The sequence below is a fragment of the Natator depressus genome, chromosome 13 (assembly GCF_965152275.1).
Source record: "Natator depressus isolate rNatDep1 chromosome 13, rNatDep2.hap1, whole genome shotgun sequence".
Lineage (NCBI taxonomy): Eukaryota > Metazoa > Chordata > Testudines > Cheloniidae > Natator > Natator depressus.
The window spans coordinates 4148581-4155237 of NC_134246.1; positions in this window are offsets into that span (position 1 = coordinate 4148581).

A 6657-nucleotide genomic window follows, 5' to 3' on the forward strand; every position below is an offset into this window, starting at 1 on the left:
ATAATGCTGGGTAAAGGTCTTCCTGAAGTTATTCTGTATGCTTACTCCTTACAAACACTGGCTATTTCCAGATTGCAAGTCTGAGTGCTTAGAAAGATGGTTGGTCTTGGGGATGCAGTTTCTAAAAGGGGAATAGGTATCAGATATCAGCATTAGAGTGGGCGTATACCCTTGTTCCCTGAAATCTAGGCCCCATACCTGCATAATTTGCACCTTGCAGTAACCTCTGTAACTTTCACAATTGCAGCGAGTGGGTGGGCGTATGAAGGAACAGTCAGGTTCCTAGTGCTCAGCGTTGGGCCCAAATGTCATTTTGAACATTAATGAGCTTGGGCTACACAGTGCTGGCTAGCCTTCGAGGGAGCATTTCAATCTGGAGACTCAGTCACCTGCCCGAGAGAGGTGGACATGGAAGTGCAGGAAGATTATGGCCTCGCAGAAGACACTGGAAGAAAGAGCCAGAATCTCCAGCCAGGAACACAACAACAGGTGAGTGGGGAGTGTGTGTGGGTGAGGGAAAGGTCTGCTGCAGAGGATCCTGGAGGTGGCAGGTGTTAAGGCATAACGGGGTTTGGAGCACAGGTGGGTTCCAGAGGGTTGGATAGCTCAGGTCGGCCCCCTAAACAGCTCATCAAAGAAGCCCTGAATTTGACTCCGTGAGGTTCCCCTATTGCTAGTTTCCTTGTCTCAGAAAAGAGCAAGCTGGTTTTCGGAAAGGGCGTGTATGCACGGACCAGATCTTCACTCTACGAAACATAGTAGAACAGTGCTTAGAATGGCAACAGCAGCTCTACATAAACTTCATAGACTTGGAGAAGGGTTTTGATAGCATTCACAGGACCGGCCTATGGCGCATTGTGCAGGCGTATGGAATTCCTTTCTGTATAATCAACGTAATCAAAAGCTTCTATTTCAACTTAACGTGCAGGGTTGATCACAGTGAGCTCAGTTTTGAAGTCAAAACAGGAGTACGTCAGGGGTGTGTCATGTCTGCAATCCTCTTCCACATGGCCATCGACTGGGTAATGCGGCGTACAACAGAAGACATGCCAAAAGGCATTAAATGAACACTCTTCTCATCGCTTCAAGACCTGGACTTCGCAGATGATGTCGCTCTCCTATCATATACCCATCATCATATACAAGAAAAAACAACTCGACTCAACGCATTCAGCCAGCAAATTGAACCGAAAATCAACCGCAATAAGACAGATCTCATGACCTTTAATATTGCCTCACCATCACCAGTACAGAGAAAGGGTCATGGTCTCACCAATGTAGAAACAGTCACATACTTGGGCAGTACCATCAGTCAGGACGGTGGAACAAGCCAGGACATCCGGAACAAAATCTATAAAGACAGGAACACCTTCAGGAGCTTAAATACAGTCTGGAAATCATCAAAATACAACACCAAAACCAAACTCAAGATTTATCAGAGCTGCGTACCTTCAACACTACTTTATAGTGCAGAATGCTGGGGAATGAGAAAGTCTGACATGTCCAAACTGTCTTCATTCCCTACAACCTGCCTCAGAAAAATCCTACGTATCTTTTGGCCCACAACAATCTCAAACCAAGATCTATTGACACAGTGCAGCCAAGAGGATCTGAGCACCATCATAGCAAGGAGGCGCTGGAGATGGATCAGCCATGTGCTTCGGATGGAAACTGATTCCATCACCAGAGTAGCAATCAGATGGGCACCTGAAGGCAAGCGAAAATGAGGCCACCTGAAAACAACACGGGGAAGAGCTGTGGAAGCCGAGCTGAAAAACCTTGGGCACAGCTGGGGAACCATGGAAAAACTTGCCAGAAACAGACAGGAGTGGAGGAGCTTCGTCACTGCCCTAAATGCCAGAGGTGTAATAGGAACATGATGATGATGGTCTCAGTGTTTATATAATGCTGATGCTGGAGCTTACTGTGGTTTATTTGACTTCACTTAGCCTTCCAAGAAGCAGCTAAAGGGTTACTTAGAGGGGAAATTTGGAAGAAAAGAATCTGACCACATTCCCTTTGGGCATGATACTGAAACCAAAGCATGAACAACACTAACAACATCAAAACCGACCTCCGGTTTTACCCATGTGAATTTCAATCATCGCCATTAATATTCCATGACATCAAAGATGTGTCATTCTGTGACACAGCAGGTCTGATCTTCTGAGACACAGCTCATTCTCCAGTGTCCTATCTGCACTCGTGATATTTATTAAATTCTCTGCAGCTTTCTGAGAATTTGCGGAGCTCCCCCAGCATGGAATGTCCTGTGATAACATCTCTCTGTGATGGTTTGGGATGCAGGGGTGGGGATGAAAGGGCCAGATCTGAGAAGGGCCCAGCCCTAGTGCAAGAAATGGGAATTGCTGGCCCAGATGTATATTTTGCAGGCTGCTTTGAGGCACAGTCTCTGGTTGACTCAGTAACCTCCCTCCCACTGGGACAGGAATCCTAGGTGCTTTTGCTCCATTCTTTGGCCAGTGTAGAGTTGCTTTTGAATCTTGTTTCTGCTTTCACTTTGGGTGTCCCTAATTTCTCCTCCATAATCCTTTGATGCCACTGACGTCAATAGACTATGCAGACCTACACAGCAGGGCAGGGAGGGTGTGGGGGTGTAGGAAGCATCTGGGACTCTGAGACGTAGGGAAGCAGATAATTTTCTTTTGATTTAGCTGGGGTTTTAGAACTTTCCATGGACTTTCATTTTTTAATGAACTGTTTTCTTTCAGTTGGTCTGTCCTTGGGGTTGGATTTGCCATTGAGAGAGCGTCTTTGCGCAACTTGCAATGTGTGTATAGGGGTCATTTCCCACTCAGTCAGCCCCCTTCTAGCAGATGGGCCAAATGGAGACAGATGAGCCTGCTACAGCCTATGAGCTTATAGACCCGGGTCTTTCAGCTCAGGAAGCAGCAAATTATGCTTTTAGATCCAGAGGTCCTGTGTTTGAGCTCTACTGTCAAGGACCTTCCCAGAGGCCTTGCATCGGGTGAGCACATACAATATAAAAAGGTTAGCTGGGCCTGACCCCAAACCCCCCAGAGTGTGGGGTGGTCAATGGGGACAGATGGCTTCTGTCATCAGAGAGAATCAGATGTTGTGTATAGTCCCCAGCTGCCTGGTCTCTCTATGTGCAGCATGTTCTGAGGGTGATCTACCATTTCCCAGAAAGACCAGCCTTTGGCAAGCTGTACTCTAACATGGCAGCCAGAGCCTCCCGCCTCACAACCGTTCTACCAATGCCTTGATGGTGTCCTTGGCGCTTGGGCAGGACTTCCTGCTGTAGCATATCTGCACACACCACACAGCCGCCTGGGCGTGATGTTACATGATGTCAACTTGAAAGCCGCAAGGCCCTGTCTCACAGCCTGAGCACCTGCTCTGCCCCTAAGCCCCAAAATGCATTTGAATTTGCGGTGGCTCCCTGCAAAAATTGGATGCAGCTCGGGATTTCAAAGAGCAGTGGTGTTTAGATCCAGGATTATCATGGATTAATTTGCATTTTATAGATTAGCGAGTAAGATGAGCAGACTCTGCATTTGCATTGGCTGCTTCCAGCTCAGAACGGGAGAATTCCTTGTTCTTTTCTACAACATTGTGCACGACATTTACACGCCTGCACAGAGCCACCTGAGAGTGCGAGTCAAAAGAGCAGCTGTATAAAGTCTATAGAGGAGGCTGTGCCAAGGTCCCTTGCCTTCAGAGCCACAGCAAGGGAGTCTCTAGCAAAAGGCTCGAGTCAAGACAAACCTGAACGGAGGTGAACTCCCCGGGGTCCCGATTTAGCACAGCATGTAAGCACATGCTTAACTTTCAGCCTGTGCTTAATCTGGCAGCTTTCCCCAAAGACCCCCTGTGCTGTTCCATTGCAATGAAGCAGCCCGATCAGGCCTTCCATGAAATGCACCGGCACGTGCCTGCTTGGCCATTTCGCGTCTCTTAATTCAATGTTTCTCAACGACTGGTCCCTGAGATCTCCCTGACACAGTCTAGGAAGGTAGCAAAAAGCTTGAGAAAACCTGTCTTAGGCCTTGGGTACAGCAGATGATGTCCCCCTGCGGGACTGGACGACACAGTGGTTCAAATTCTGGCTGCGTCTATACTTGTGCTCCCACCAATGCCACCCGGGGAGGAGCTCAACCACTGGTCACCGCGGAAAAGTTACAGCCACATCTGTGTGTGCAACCCTGTGCAGCTAGGTCTTAGCAAAAGCCCCTTTGCTGGCACATACGAATATGTCGTTTTGTTCATGAGTTCGTAGGGTCAATAGAGCTTGGTGAAATGTTCTGGATGAGGAGTTTATTCACCAGAAATGCACTTTCGGTTGACCCAAAACGATTTGTGAATTTGCCAAATTGTTTCAGCCAAAATCTTTTGTCCGGGTGCCAGTCACGAAACGGCTGGAGGAGGTGGTGGTGGTGGTAGTTCATAGTGGCAAATTCGTGGACATTCAGAATGACAATGCGTAGTCGTTGGGCCAGGGAACAAGCGGGGGAATGACTCTCTAGCCTGGTGGTTCAGGCCCTCCCCTGGGATGTGTGAGACCCCAGTTCAAGTTCCTGGAGGGACGACAGGAGCCACATAACGAGAATTGTTCCTGTGAGTTACCATCACTACACGGAGACAACACTGTGACAAGGCTTTTGTGAACTCTGTTTTCTGATTGAATGTCATATCTTAAAGGCCTGATCCATCCTACGGAAATCAGTGGGAAGCCCCCTGTTGACTCTAAGAGGAGCACAAGAAAAAACCCCTCTGAAGGGATTCCTGGGGTATCAGAAACCAGGTTGGGCGCTGCAAGAAATGCCTGGCAGTTGCTCCTTTGCTCTGCATAGGGCTTGGCATGACTCAGACTGGCACCCACGGGCTCCTCTACCATTTGTTCGTACCCAGCTTTTGATTCCCTGTGCAATGAGCACATCTCGGCAGATGCAATGCAATGCAGGACGCTGAATTCTAGGAAAAGGCAAAGATTATCTCGCACTATCTGCGAGGGCTTGGCCCAGCCACCAGGAAGCTAATGACATGAGTTGTCAATTGTCTTTCCTTGCAGGCCTCTTGCAGAGGCAGAACTGCTCTGCTGTGAGTGTTCCTCACTTAGGAAGCTGTTTGCACATGCAGGGCAGGTAGCAGGTGGGGCAGGAGGCCTGTGAGTGCTGTTCCACCAGAGCCTCTGAGGGTCAGTTACTCAATAGATCGGCTGAGATGCCATGAGGTCTCCACTGCCTCCCTTTCAGTCTTTCATCTCTTCCTGTTGCTGTGCCCCAGGGGCAGTCTGCAAAGCAGTGTCAGCAAACAGAGTTCACTTTGCAGAGTCCTCCTAGAATGAGCCAGTGGTTCCCCCAGGAGAGGTTACTGGAGGGCTCCTGGCCCTTGGAGCTCTGCTGTACGCTTTCATGCCAGCGCATTCAAAGGAGAATGATTCCATTTTAATCAGGAGATTGCCAGACATACCAGGTGCAGCTCACATCAGCAAATTCAGTCAGGTCATGTGGATTCAGCTGAAAGACTCATGCTCTCTGCTGGATGTTCCCGAGAGAAGTGATACCACAGCATGGGGTCTGGTGGGAGCCATTCTCCCCCGATGCACCCTCAGCCTCGCAAACCTACATTCCAACTGGGCCTTCTGTGAAGGCTCTCACAGCACTCCCCACCTGGTAATGTGTGACACGACACCTCCCCATGGGTTTGTGCGGTGCAGAGAGGTGATGTGATAGGCCTGCAGTTACCAACTGAGTCTGTGGCACCCCTGACTCCCAGACCCCTGCTTGGACCAGTAGACGTGCTCTTTGTTTCCAGCTACCTTCATTCCAGCCCAACAAGACTTTACTCCCATAACCAGTCAAAAAATGTCTCTGTGCAGGGAGCTGAGGGCACCTCATCCTCACAGGGTGATGCAGTGGGAGACCGGAATAAGGAGCTGAGCTTCCAGTCACTTGGCCTTAACTTCCTGCTCTATTTGGCTGCAGGAGCTGACAGTTTGGGTCCTCATGGTTCTTCAACTTCATGGGTCCCTCTGTTGGAGGAGATGCCCGTGTTGAGTTTTTGGTGCTCTCTAGGTGTTTCTAACATGCACATCTCCGTAGTCTGTGGGCACAGTGTCCAAGAGCTGCCTTATATTTAGCTGGTTTTGTGCAATGCAAAGAACAATTCTCTCTGTAACCCAGAGCATCACTTAACTTCCTGATCTACTATCTAAATATCCTGATTAACAGAGGATTCCCCAATGAGATGGCCTCTGGCAAGCTGCTGTTGGAGCTTCCCTGGCCCAGCATCTGTCTAGGGATATAGTTTCACACCTTACCTAGAATTTCAGCACCATCAGTCCAGTGGTAGTGAGGACTTCTTTATGGAGGCATGTTGCGCCCTCTACTGGTTGAAGAGTGCATACGACAATATCACACACACATATCCTGGCTGTGTCTTGTTTCTTATACAATTGTTGCTTTAAGGGCAAGATTTTCATAAGCACCCAGTGCTGGCCTAACTCTGTTCCCACTGAAGTCAGTGGGATGATTGAGAATCTCATCCTAAAACACCAGTTCTCTGAATGACATTTCCCTGGCCTGCCAGAACATTAGAGTGAAAACATGTCACTGATTTAAAAAAACTCCAACCCATCAAAACTGAATAATGGGGCTTGGGAAGACTGGAACT